The sequence below is a fragment of the Octopus sinensis genome, unplaced genomic scaffold, assembly GCF_006345805.1.
Source record: "Octopus sinensis unplaced genomic scaffold, ASM634580v1 Contig02842, whole genome shotgun sequence".
Classification (NCBI taxonomy): domain Eukaryota; kingdom Metazoa; phylum Mollusca; class Cephalopoda; order Octopoda; family Octopodidae; genus Octopus; species Octopus sinensis.
The window spans coordinates 269,259-284,451 of NW_021826031.1; the positions used below are offsets into that span (position 1 = coordinate 269,259).

The 15,193-nt window shown below is 34.0% G+C and overlaps 1 non-coding gene across 1 annotated transcript; it reads left to right on the plus strand.

Moving 5' to 3' along the window:
* The first annotated feature begins 4,919 nt into the window (after window positions 1–4,919).
* On the plus strand, window positions 4,920–5,005 carry Trnastop-uca. Its single transcript has one exon. It is a non-coding gene; the product is annotated as a tRNA-Sec (tRNA).
* The last annotated feature ends 10,188 nt before the right edge of the window (window positions 5,006–15,193 follow it).

Below are 15,193 nucleotides of genomic sequence, written 5' to 3' on the forward strand. Positions count from 1 at the left end.
CAAAAAAGAGTTGATAGATTTATAAATTTTCATTAAATTTGTATTAACATGTTCTTGCTTCAATCTGAGATTGAATTTATTATGCAATTTTACAAATAAGCAACTAATTGCTCCTTTTTGAAGTGAAAGCTGTTGATCAACTTATTTGTAGGTCAAAATTCTCTGTAAATCATTATTAGTATTATGGTTTTTTTAGCGGTTTTCAACCTTTTTTAGACTGGGGACCACTTTAAATAAAATAATTTTGCTACTAGCCTACAATTTCTGGCATCGTCGGGGGCTGGTTTAAACATGTTCGACAATTTATTATATAAAAATAACATGAAAGTTCTCCAAATAACAGACATTTAACAGTAATTCAGTGAGATTTCCAATCTGTTTTTAAGAATAATTTTATTTTAGTCAAGCTGTATTTTCGACTTAGCTACTTGCATATCATTTTGTACCCGTAGTCTATTTCTTATATTTGTTTTAGCAAAAGTAGACATGACGTGGCCATTTCACAGTAATAAGTAGTTTGGAATGCAAGTATTGATTTCAATGCAGTTTTACTAAAAATGGGCAATTCTTTCGCCATTTGACACTTATTATTATTAGAACCAAGATCACCGTCCAAAACATAAAACTAATTAATCAGGTGATCCCGGCTTCTCTGAGGAGGGTCCTCATCTTTGCCCGGTGCTCCTCCCTAGTCCCGACACAATTTCTGTGAAGGCGCGGTGGTGGAGTTTTAGGACCTGTAGACCGGAGGTTTCTTTTCAAGATTTCTTTAAATGGGGCGATAAATAAATGTTTATTCAGTCTTTGTGCTTTCCGAAAACTTTCTTGAGTTTTTTCGATTTTTACGCGGTTCGTTTCACTGACAAACCCTCCCCACGCCCCACGAGCATAACTAATGGAGGGTTCCATGTATTGCCGGTATAGTGATTGGCGTGTGGGGAAGCTGATGATCCATTGTTTGTATTTTCGGAGAAACACTTTTAAGATGTTCAGTTGCTTATGCAGCTAGTAGTAGTAACATTTTCAACTTGTTGGGGAGAAACACATATGACAATCGTAATTACGCCGAGGATTTTCTGGGATTTTTTAAAGGGGATTTCCATGTTGTTTAGATATAAGTTCCTTGCTGAAGTCAAGCTTTCTTGCTGAAGTCAGGCGGTAAGTCATATTGTGGCTGAGAGGCGAGCGTGTGTGCGGGACTGAAAAGCAGGAATGCAGATGTCTTTATCTACCCTCTACTAACAGCCTCTATTAAAAAAATATTTTTCTTCTTTCGTGGACTACTTTTAAATACTGTTTTGCACCAAAAAATTTATTAACAGATTATAGTAATTATCGATTTAATTACGGCTGTGTGGCCAAAGAATGTATCCGCGTGATCTCAAAAAATCTATTAAAGCATATATCAGGTCGTATACTTTCATATGTACTGATTCCTATAATATTAAAAAAACAAAACTAAACTAATATTTGCATATAAGCATTGTCCGATTCTTCATTATATAATTGATGGTTTTTTACGAAGTTCTGCAATATTGTTAAGATCTTACTGTCATATTTATTATTTGTTGAATATAAGTCTCCAAAAAAGAGGTGGTAAAATTATTCATCACAATCTTCTTCGGACAATGATTTGAAGTTCCGTTATAATAACCATCCTGTTATAAATATGCTTTTGATTACCTTTAATTAAGGAAGTATTTTTCATATGGTGTGGCAGAGGATCCTTGAAATTTAATTAATTCGTAACCTTTCTCTGTGATATTACCATATAAGCAGTTAATGCAGTATTCTAGGGCCACTTCCTAGCAATTTAAAAATGTAATAACATACTAGAGGATAGAACCATTGATATTTGGCTCTAGATATGAAAATTAATAAACTTACCAATATCAGAGCTCCTGCATGAATCAAATTATGTATTTTTTTCTACAATTAGTTATAGGAAGGTAACCTACCCCACAATCGATAGAAATATTCCTATCAATTGTATCTAGACTAATACGAAGAACGAAATGTATAAACCAACGGGTTAATTCACCCTAAAATATTAAACGAATATCAAAACAATGCATTCCCTGTAATCATATCTCTGTGTGGAGAGAGCCTGGTGAATTATCAAAAAAGTGAGAAACATTAAAAAAAAGTTCGGCAATTCAAGTTTATATTATTCTATTTGGAGCAGTTAATTAGATTTTCATTCCTGAAAATTACCAAAAGACTATTTTGGCTTGTTTTAATGGGTTCATGTTAAAAAAAATTGACAGTAATTGTTTTGTGCGTCTATATCTTATTCTGTGATTTAACTGGGCAATTCTTTACTATTATCAGATTTCAGCTCTTTTAAGGAATTCAACAAATTTGAATAAATATTTAAAAAATGTAAAGAATTTGGTTTTTTAAAAATGATTCCTGTTCAATGACAGCAGAAAAAAACCACTTGTTTACTAATTCTTTGGTTCAAAATTTAAATATATAAACAAAATTGAAAAATCCACATAAAATTAGTTTTTAATCAATGCCTCTGCTTTCAGTCGATCCTCCTTTTTTTCTAGTCCGAGTCAATGTCTTCGACGGATACACTTATCCATTTTACTGCGCAGGTAACTTTTGTGGTTGTTCTCGAGTCTGATTCTATGGTCTCATTCAGAGAAGCTTCCTCCGTCGTTGCCTTTGCAAAAAGAGTCATTTGACGATCTTCGGGTGGGTACATGGTTTCGGGTTCGAATCCCACCGGTTGCCTCTGCTTTAAACTCCGTTCGAGTTTTACGCGTAACGACGTCATGGATATCTCATCACATACAGACTCCGGATAAAACATCTCCAAATGTCTGTCGAGCTTCCTACCGTTAATCAACCGCACTACAATAAAAGAAATAAAGACAAGAGTAGCTAATCGACTTTTTTACCTCGAAATTAATTAAATATCTATTTTCTTGTTCTCTTTGGATTTTGAAAACTGTGTGGGAGGCACAAGTGAAGATTCAGGAGTACATAGTGTCTCTGTCTTTGCAGAAGTGTTGTATTATGATTAAAAATATTTCTGAAAAACTATTTTGGACTAAAAAACTTTTTACTACAGATTATAGTAAACCACGGATTATTAAGAAATTGTTTGTTAGTTAGTAGCCCCGATCTCCTAGATATGCAGGAAATCCGCGGCTATTAAGCGATGCACAACGTGGGCTGATTGCTTCCAGAGACTCCAAAGTGCTGCGTGTTGTTGCGACAATGCCGGTGGTCCAGGACAGTAGAACAAGTGATGGACGGAGATCAGATTGGAGTTATATACGTGGCAAGGCCTTCTTCCTGGTTTTTCTTCTATATATTTGCGTCTAAGAAATTGTCGATTTTATTATAAAAAAGAAATATGAATTTATCCCTGCTGATCACAAAATGACATTAAACATTCGCCAGTAAATATAATTTTGTCGAGTAAAATAACTTTTAGTTACATCTCTTCTTTTTGTTGAATGTATTAGAACAAAATTCTTTCAATTTATGATGTGAAACATTTACAATTGGAATTAATTGCAGAATCTAGGCATTATTAACACTATCCTAAAAAACTTTAATTTTATAATTTGCAAACTCAATTTTATAATTGGCAACTTCAATTTTATAATTTACGATTTAACTAATCGAAAACGTATAAAATTAGAGAAAAAAGGAAAGATGAGCGTTTTTTTAAATTGGACGTTCTGTATTTGAATTTCACCTGTAAGTTCGCGCTGTATGTTTGCTATAAATGCAAAACATCTTTGAACAGTTATTAGTCCAATGTTTTTTTCAATAATCCTCTCAAGACACTGTAAGCGATATTCTTTTCCGTTAAGTCCATTTGATTATATTCTTAAAATGTATGGGCAACGAGTTGATAAATCTTTTTTCCTGCCTTTAAAATTGACCATGCATTTTCAATTGGATTGAGCTTAGTAGTATTTGAGGCAATCGAAGAATTGGCTGAGAGGGATCGCATTATCGTTAAGCTCGAAAAGACAAGACGAAATTCCATCAAATTGGCAAATACGCTCCAGCTGGACCAAGCTATCACTCAGGAGATAGAAGACACGACAGAAAAAATTGGAAATGTTCTTGTGAAAGCATTTGCCTCTCGAATTTGTAATTAAACAAAAAAGAAGAGGGAAACAATGTAGAAGAGGCATTCGTTGTCTTATTAATTTCCTCTCTCCTTTTTGTTTTTCCTTTTCGAATAAATACTAATTCATTCATTTATGTATATGTTTACGTATGCTTTCGGTTGACAAATGTAAACCGTAACGTTCTAACTATTTTTCAAACAATTCTTTCATTGAGAGCATAATATTCAATTCAATGCATGCAAACATGTTTTCGCCAACTCTTTTTTTTCGCCGACAAGACCTCAACTTGTCTCCTCATGCCAGAGGACAGGGCATTGGAGCTCGGACTCACGCACAAAGGATATCTCCGCGAAAATACATTTTATGTACAGGACCCCATAGACGAGTTATTGATCGGGTTTGTCAAGCAGTGATTGAGAATAGACCGTCAACTCCATTCTACGTTTGCTCAACTCCTGGAGATGACAATTGGCCGACATTGACGTCTTGACCTATGGCTTACATGCCTGGAACTTCTGCAAGGACAGGGAGAAGTACGTTGATGCGCTCAAGAAAGCTAGAAGACGAGCCATCCGGTTAGCCCATGATTTTGGATTGCGAGAGAAGCTCAAGGATACTCAGGAATTGTCCCTCAAAGGCCTCCCTGAGGTCCTAGAGAAGATAATATCTGGGTGGCAGGTCAGGAGGTAAGTCAGTTTAAGGCTGAGAGGTGAGCGTGTGTGCGGGATTGAAAAGGTAGGAATGCAAAGGTCTTTATCTACTCTCTATTAACAGCTCTTTTTAAATAAATATTTTTCTTTTTCTGCAACTATTTACGCCTAGCTGATCCTTGGTGTCCAAGGTACGGGCTTCAAACCCGTGGCCGGTTGACACCGGAGTGGTTCGATTCCAGTTAATGGGCGTTTTATCTATGTAAAGCTTGATCAATTCTCTCGTTCCAATAAATAAATATCTTTTGCCGAAAAAAAAACTGTGAAAAAGTAATAAAAATAATAGACAGATAATTAGAACTAATTTAGACAGGCCAGCGAACAAATTGAAAACAATTTCCTTGGAGAATGGCAAAAAGTTCATCTGAAATAACCAGCTGCCAAAGAGGCCTCCAAAAATATTTTCCCGTTGTAAAAATGTCCTTTTTGGAAATTTATATGTTTTTAGTTAGCATTTTTGAAAGTTTAACTCCAATCACAAGACATCAAATGCTTTAATAAGTTTTTGAGTGATATAAGTTTAAAGTTTAACTTCAATCACTTGCATAATTCTGTTGTCATTACTAGAAATCAGTTTCTGAACTCAAAAACGGATTTTTAAAAATTAGCCCGTGATGGGGAGACGATTGAGGTAGCCCAGGGCATAAGAAAAGACATTTGGATGCACGGAGTGATGTGGTCTTGGAAGAGGGGATGGTGGACTGAGCGGACTCCTGTGTATATGGATTTTCCTGTTTAGAAATGATTCGGATCCATCGATATACAAAGTCTAGTAGTTTATTGTGTTCGAATGATCTGATGCCCTGAATGGAAATTTGATTGTTTATCTGTTTGGACATGGTTGATCTGTTTTTCGGAAAAGGTATTTTTAAGAGTGGTCTCAATTGGTCCGAAGAGTGGAGATGATATGCCTTTCGTTTTTTTCACAGGGAAACACAATGTTGTTGGGTGTCTAGGATCTCTGAGGAATTGTAATCCACAAATTTCCAAGTGATGCCAGACGGGGAAGATCCTGGATTCCCAGTGGATGTGGTTGATAGGCGTTGATGGAAGACATCCAGTGACTGTATGCAAGCCAGCTTTCTGGAGGCGCTGAAGTTTTTTTAAGTTCGTAATGGATACATTTCAAGACCAGCATGGGGTGGCATGATTCAGGGATGTTCGAACAAATTGTTTATATACAATTAATAGGCTTTCTATTACTTGACTATAGAATTGGCCCGATATGGCTTTTAGGGCGTTTAGTTTGCGCTTTACTTACTGCATGTGAAGTCAATGTTTTGAGAAAAGGTGAGGCATTAGTCAAAGATGACCCACAAAATTCTTAAATTTTTGAGGGTGGGTAGTTTTTGTGTGTTATGTAGATCAGGGGTTAAACTGTCGCCGTTCAGAAAATTTGAGTGTGCTTGATTAACTAAAGAATTAATCTTTTGAGGATTTTTGAAATTATGGAGAAGATAGAGATCGGTCTAAACAATTCAGGTTTACATAAATCCTTGTTTGGTTTGAGGATTGGAATGATGATTGATTTTTTTATTTCATAGGTATTATAAAAAGAATTTAATGATGAATTCATAATATTTGATAGCGCCTTCAGCCCCCATAAATCTAAATTCTTTAGGTGGAGGCCATTAGGTCCCCTGGCGCGTGAGTTTTTTTTGCATTTTTGATCCGCTCGCACATTTTTTAGGAAGAAATAGTAATTAGATCTGAGTGTTTTTTCTTGTCAAAGAAGGGACTTCGGTTGCGGTTATTTTTGTTTATTTTATTTGGCTAATTTTCTGGTAGTGGTTGATGAGAGTGTTTGTCTGTTCGAGGAATTTTTTTCTTTTGTGTTTATTGTTTAGACACGATTTTGAATTTAAGTTTCTCTTGAATAAGGTTGATTATTTCTCGGTTTAGGAGAGGTTTTTGGTCATTGAAAAATTTTCTTGGTGTGAATTTTCTTAAATTTTAAACTCAATGTTTTTGATGTACGATTAACTACTCTTTTATTTTAATTATCAACACAAATCAATCATTTTAATCACATATTTTATCCTTATTAATTAAATGTTCCCAGGCTCGCTGAATTTGGTCAGGACTCAAATAATGTGACGAGATGATTTGTTTAAAATTACAAAAGTTTCCAGAGTATCTCACAAAATTGATTCCATTGTGGTGTATGAGACTGACATCCGTGTTCTTAATGCACATACCTGTAATATATATATGTAGCATTTCAACCCGTTATGTAAATGTCCTCAAACTTGATTATATTGGAAAAGTCACAATTTTCACAAAAGTCAAAAGTTGCAGATTTAGCCGCATATACAGTGGGATGAGATATGTGATTCCAGTGTAGAACCACTTATCCGGTGTGTATTCACCATGGATTATCTTGACTAGTTCTTCACACAAGTGATCATGAATTGAGGTAATTTTTTAGAAAGAAATTATACACCCCATTACAACCGCTAGCTCTCCAGTTTGGGAGTTGTTTAATTATTTCAAGGATGCTTTCTTTACTAAACTCTGCAAATGTATCCTCTGCCCATGTCACTCTCTTGTTAATATGTAACACATTATCGCTCTTCTCATTTCTACTCCATATTTTTTTCCAATATGATAAACATTCACTGTTATTAAACATAAACTCTGCACTCTTTTTTTCATCATTTAAACTGCGATAGAAACAACGCCGATTCAGTTCAAAGAACCAATTCTGTTTCCGAAATTCTTTTCTTGCATCATGGAGTCGAAGTTTTTTCTCAACAATCTTTATTTCGTCTCCAATGCAAGCAGAAATTCTTCCAAGTTCTCCTTTCTTTGCCTTTCGATATCCATATTCACTCAGCGTATCCCTCGTTGCATTATCAAACTTCAAGCTTCCTTTTTGATCAATAAGTGTATTAGTCTGTTGGTATTGTTCTTTAAGTTTAATTAGTTTTGCTTCCATAATTCCTTTCCAGTTGTTATTCTTAGGAGAGTATTTTGTAAGAGCTTGGTATGTCAGCTGTGCAGCATAAATGATATCGGTGATATCATTCAAATTGACAGGAGGGTTGGTCTTTATATATTCATTAATCACTGCATTTATTCCAGACAATATTTTTTTTAAGTAGTTGATATGGGACTTTTTTGGTCGGCTTTCGTTTTTTTTGAGAGATAGATTTTACTTGCTCTATTCGGGAAGAAAATTCAATTGAGCAATCTCTAAAATTAGAGATCTCAGTCTTGTGATTCTTTTCTTGATCCATTGGAGAGTTAGACTTTGTTCCCGTCATCTTAGCCAGACTGTTCACGTTCGCCACAGATTTGGACGTGAGGAACTTTTCGTTAAAAGCCTGAGTAATCATAGGCCATCCACCACGTGGTATTCTTTTGAATCTTGCTCTAGAAACGTTAACCACTTCATTCGCCCATTTGATCATGTCCACCTGCGTTACTTGATCGATGATAGCCCATAGAGTTAACAGATTAGCAGGACAATCCGGTTGCAACACCGAATTTGGAGGGGGAATATCAGATTCTTGCGTTCCAAGCTGCCCACGGACCACACAATTTACGTTATTATTGGTTTCTCATTCATTATCTTTCGTAGATAGGTCCATTGGAAATGTTTCATTAATACCCAGTAGAAACAAACATGCACGTAACAACAAGAATTGTCTATTTCTATATTTTGCTTTAACATAAGTCAGACATGACGTGGCCATTTTACAGTAATAAGTAGTTTGGAATGCAAGTATTGATTCAAATGCAGTTTTACAAAAAATGGGCAATTCTTTCGCCATTTGACACTTATTATTAGAACCAAAATCACCGTCCAAAACATAAAACTAATTAATCAGGTGATCCCGGCTTCTCTGAGGAGGGTCCTCATCTTTGCCCGGGGCTCCTCCCTAGTCCCGACACAATTTCTGTTAAGGCGTGATGGTGGAGTTTTAGGGCCTATAGACCGGAGGTTTCTTTCCAAGATTTCTTTAAATGGGGCGATGAAAAGATGTTCATTCAGTCCTTGTGCTTTCTGAAAACTTTCTTGAGTTTTTTCGATTTTTACGCGGTTCGTTTCACTGACAAACCCTCCCCACACCCCAAAAGCATAACTAAGGGAGGGTTCGATGTATTGCCGGTATATTGATTGGCATGTGGGGAAGCTGATCCATTGTTTGCATTTTCGGAGAAACACTTTTAAGATGTTCAGTTTCTTCATGCAACTGGTAGTAACATTTTCAACTTGTTGGGAGAAATACATATGACTATCGTAAGTCACGCCGAGGATTTTCTGGGATTTTTTAAAGGGGATTTCCATGTTGTTTAGATATAAGTTCCTTGCTGAAGTCAAGCTTTCTTGCTGAAGTCAGGCGGTAAGTCATATTGTGGCTGAGAGGCGAGCGTGTGTGCGGGACTAAAAAGGCAGGAATGCAGATGTCTTTATCTACCCTCTACTAACAGCCTCTATTAAAAAAATATTTTCCTTCTTTCGTGGACTACTTTTAAATACTGTTTTGCACAAAAAAAATTTATTAACAGATTATAGTAAGCTTCGGATTATCGAGAAATTATCGAGTTAATTACGGCTGCGTTGCCAAAGAATGTATCCGTGTGATTCCAAAAAGTATATTAAAGCACTTCTCAGGTAAAATGATTTTATATATACTGATCTCTATAATATTAAAAAACAAAACTAAACTAATATTTGCAAATAAGCGTTGTCCGATTCTTCATTATATAATTGATGGTTTTTTACGGCGTTCTGCAATATTGTTAAGATATTACTGTCATATTTATTATTTGTTGAAAATAAGTCTCCAAAAAAGAGGTGGTAAAATTATTCATCTCGATATTCTCCGAACAATGATTTAAAATCACGTTATAATAATCAACCTGTTATAAATATGCTTTTGATTACCTCCAATTTAAAGAAGTATGTTTCATATGGTGTGGCAGAGGATCCTTGGAATTTAATTAATTCGTAACCTTTCTCTGTGATATTACCATATAAGCAGTTAATGCAGTATTCAAGGGCCACTTCCTAGCAATTTAAAAATATAATAACATACTAGAGGATAGATACCATCGATATTTGGCACTAGATATGAAAAGTAATAAACTTACCAATATCAGAGCCTCCTCCATGAATCAAATTATGTATTTTTTTCTACAATTAGTTATAGGAACGTAACCTACCCCACAATCGATAGAAATATTCCTATCAATTTTACTTAGATCAATATGAGAAACGAATTGTATTAACGAACGGGTTAATTCACCCTAAAATATTAAACAAATATCAAAACAATGCATTCCGTGTCATTATATCTCTGTGTGGAGAGAGCCTGGTGAATTATCAAAAAAGTGAGAAACATTAAAAAAAAGTTCGGCAATTCAAGTTTATATTTTTCTATTTGGAGCATTTAATTAGAATTCCATTCCTGAAAATTATCAAAAGCCTATTTTGGCTTGTTTTAATGGGTTCATGTTAAAAAACATATGGACAGTAATTGTTTTATTCGTCTATATCTTATTCTGTGATTTAACTGGGCAATTCTTTACTTTTTTCTGATTTTAGCTTTTTAGACGAATTCAAAAAATTTGAATAAATATTTTAAACAATGTAAAGAATTTGGTTTTTAAAAATGATTCCTGTTCAATGACAGCAGAAAAAAATCACTTGTTTACTAATTCTTTGGTTCAAAATTTAAATATATAAACAAAATTAAAAAATCTACATAATATTATTTTTTTAATCAGTGCCTCTGCTTTAAGTCGATTCTCCTTTTCTTATAGTCCGAGTCAATGTCTTTGACGGGTACACTTATCTATTTTACTGCGCAGGCAACTTTTGTGGTTGTTCTCGAGTCTGATTCTATGATTTCGCGAATTCTTTATGAAAATTAAAATCCGTCAAACTCTGATTCTTTCTCCTGGCCTGTTTCTCCCTCAAAAAACCCAAAAAGGAGCGATTCCGGTCCCTGGCCCGATCATGATTATAGCCAGAGAAGGCCTTTTCGGTAATTTAAAGTTGGATCTCCAAGACCTCTCTTCTAAGGGGGGAAGTTATGTCAACATAGTGTAATAGTGCTGCTCGGTAGGTGGTCAGGCAGGAAAATGTATTTTTATGCTTTAAATCATCTAAAATCATAAAGAAATAAGACCCACCATCAATGCTCTCAAATGTAAAGACGTGATCCAGATCCACATTAAGGATCTCTCCCAGTCTCTTTACCACAGACGGGTTATTAGTAGGATAAATCCAAATATGGTCCCCTGCAGTATATCTAAGACAATTAGCACAGTCAAATCAAAACTTGCAGAAAAGAAAATCCTTTCCCCCCACGACCGAGTCTCAGTCTGTCCATATTCCTCCACATAAAGGGGTTGTAGGAGTCATAAATACTACAATTTGGTCATAACAACCCATCCCAGTGTTTCACGAGTAGAAATCTGATAAGTGAAGTGTTCTACGTCGTAGGAGTGCTTGATTAGGCGGAAATATCTTTTTCTAAGCATATTTATTTAAAGATGCCACATTTCTTGTGTCTCGATTAAACCAAAGAGGTCGAAAATCCGTGACATGAGACGAGCCTTCCAATGTATAAAATCTCCTTCAATGCTTCGAATTTGTGTGCTTTAGTTTTACTTGTCATTGCTGTCACCCAGACCCATAAAATATTTATAAAATTGTTCAACAATAAAAGATGAAATATCACTTGTCTGCTTATTCAAAGATGGAGTTTGATTTTTTAGTAATGATTCCAATTTATTAAAATTCTTTTACTAAAAATTATAACCTCTTGTCTGGGAATTCCAAATTGTGATTTTATTTGACTCTGGTATGTTTACTGAGGTCGCACCTCTTGCATGTAATAAAAACAATGGTAAATAAAAATGGAAGAGAATTGCCAACATAATCGCTTTCTAAACGAAAAAGAGAAGTTACGAACGATTTGGAATAAAAGATTTAGTTTAAAAAACATGTTCAAATTTGGTTCAATAAGATATATGATGCCAGCGCTGTGTTTTCAAAATGTCAACAAATTCATGAATAATTAAATATGATACAGTAAAACCTCTGGTACTCGCCATTTTTGGGACCGAAGAAAAAATGGCGAACAATAGAATTTGGCGAGCAATGGAAATAATCAATAAATTTTTTGACTTTGAAATTTTGAAAACATTTCGGTTTTCGATACTTTCCGATCATAAGTGAGCCTTCCAAGTCATATTTGAGCAAAGAAACAAAGAGAATCGAAAGAAATTAAAAGGAAAAAATCAACTAAAAAAATCTTTAATAGTTTTTTTTAATTCAGCCATGTTTCTAATAACGGTGTCGATTAGTTCCGACAAATTTATATCAAAATTTTCATTTTGATAAAAGAATGATTTTATTCTTTTCAACATTTTCAAAGCCTTTTCTAAATTCACATGAGATTCGTCATTATGAGTATCTTCATCGTCATATTTTTGTGGGAAAGAATCTCCAGCAATATTAAGGTATTCTTTAATTTCATCTATTTCGGTAAATTCATTATTAATAAAATCATCTTTATCCACCGGGTCCAATATTTTCAAGATATTTACCATTTGATCATAATTATCAATTTCAACAGTTGGTTTTTCCAGGCAAAATATGTAAAAAAAGACCATCTTTTAAGGTTAATTTTTTATGAGCTTCCAGTGGATTTTCTCCATTTTCAATTTTTTCTAACATAAACTCAAATTTAAGTTTATTAAAATGTCCTTTGAAGGATCTAATGCAGCGGTTCTCAAATGCGGCCCCCGGGGCCGCATGTGGCCCCCAGGATTTTTTTGCGGCCCCTCTAGAGCAACTAACTTTTTTAATTTTTTAATAATGTTTAAATTTAATTATTCATTCTTAAGGTTAAACATATCCATAATTAATGATTTCATTAATCAATTTGAAGCACGTTTTGGGGTACATTTATATAAATTTAATTTTTAGAATTTTAAAGAATTCCTTCCTTTAATGAAAATATTCGCAACTCCATTCAGCGTGGAAATTAAGGATGCGCCTGCAAAGTTTCAACTAGAACTCATTAATTTACAACATGATATAGAACTGGCGGCATTGTTCAAAAATGCGTCCATTATTAATTTTTACGAATTAATTCCTCAAGACAAATTCCAAAATATAACACACAATGCATATATGAATATATCAATGTTTGGATCTACATATTTATGCGAATCAATATTTAGTAAAATGATTCGAATAAAAATAAATATCGTAACAAACTCACGGATAATAACTTGAGTCAGCTTTTACGAACTTCTTCGACTTTACTTATTCCGGATTTCAAAAACTTAATAAACAAATAATACTTTCTTTTTAGTTGCAACGCCTTTTGTAGAATTTTTAGCTTGTATTTCTTCATAAAGGAAATGGAAATTAAAAAAAGAAAAAAAAGAGTCCAAAAACTCATTACTCATCAGCAGTGGCTGCATTTCGGATTGCAAGCGAGTTACCGGCTTGGAAAATATAAAAAATATATATAATATTTTTTGTGCGGCCCGCGAAGCTAATCTTAATTATCGATTTGGCCCTTGAGCTAAAAAGGTTGAGAACCCCTGATCTAATGATTCCTTGATCCATTGGTTGTAAAATTGTTGTAGTCTTCGAAGGTAGGTAAAGAACTTCAATTGACTCTAAATCAGCTTAAAGTTTATGTGATGGGCATCGATATTAGCAATGTTCTTTTCTTTCAACAAAATTGAATTATCGTCCAGAAAACCCCATATAAGCTCAATGTATTCCATCCAAGTTAATAGTTCGGTATCAATAACAGAATAAGTTAAGTTAGACAATCTCTTCTTATTGGAGAAAATAGGATCAGTAGACATTATTTTCTCTTTTCCAAGTCTTAAATCGTTCACAGCCCTTCGAGATATTTTTTCTTGAAAACAGAAGAAGAAATGTAAGCTATACGGTCCATCGTGAGACTTCTGCTCTCCTCCATGTACGTAATAATGCGATGTTTTTCATTAAAAGACAATCTTGTGCACTTATGCATGTTGAATTTAGCGTGGTTGAAATATTTATATAAAAAATAGTTTAACCAAAAAAAATATTTTTAAAAATTAATGGCGAGATTTAGAAAATGGCGAGCAATAGAATATTTATCAAAATTTACTAGAATTTTTTAATTTTTTGAAAAATATGTGGCGAGCAATAGAGGTGGCGAGTAACAGAGGTGGCGAACCAGAGGTTTTGCTGTAATTCTTTGTGAAGTTTAACCCCAAATATTATTCAAAATGGTTATAAAAAATCAAGTAATAAATATAAAACAAACCATTTACTTTTTGTGGATGAAAAGCTCTGGACTTAAAAAAAATTAATTAGTTTCTTTTTCATTTTATTAATAAGAGCAATATTTGTGGATGAATAAAGTGAATGGATTCTTAACAACTGTTGGACAAAACATTAACAAATATTAAAAATAATTTCAATCAAATTTTATAATTTTTTATGTATTTTTGGAATATTAATTGGAATGGCAGGCCACAGCTTAGGATTGTGTGAATCGTAAATCCGGTCAAAAGTCATCCTCATGGCCGTCTCAAATTCGTGAATCATCTTTGTGGTATTATTGTCCCCGTAAATTTGAATCAACTCCTGCTCTCTTTCCTTTCCTGGCTGTATAACTGGAGTTGCCTCGCTGTGCACTACATTGAACATGTCAACTAATATCCATACATTACAAATACTACCCTGAGACATTTTTATAACTTCAATCTCATCTGAATCTTATTATTATTTAAATAATAATAAATACCATCTATTTTTGTATCAATTTGTGTAATAAATTCTTTCATTTGCTCACTTAACAATATTTCTTGTTGGTCGCTGTAGTCTTGTTCTATTTCTAAGTCCATTTCATAGTTCTGATTCGATTCAATTGGAATATCTTCAGCAAAATCTGTCGGGTCGGGAGACTTTTTTAACTTGACGTTTTGTTTTTGGTTCATTTCAGAATTTACTCTGAACCATTTCCTCATTTCCTTAACGTGGGTCCAATACATGTGATAACGTGAACAATTTAATTCAAATTGTTAAATATACTATTTGTGTGTTTAAAACAAATTAAAAATCTAATCAAAATAAAATAATTTTAAATAATAAGATATTAAATATAAAATAAAAATATATCCATGACTACAATGAAAACGAATCAAATCAGAGAAGGCCAGTACACTCTTTGTATATACGAACTTGTACATTTCTAAGCCTATAAATACTCAGATAAAAAACAAAAAGTACAAAGAAGCAGTCCTAATTTTGAACGAGATATCCGACATGCATCCAAAGGTGGTCCCTATTGCCATTGACCACAGTCACGTGCCGCCTTATCTCTTCTCGGCTACTGCTATTATGAA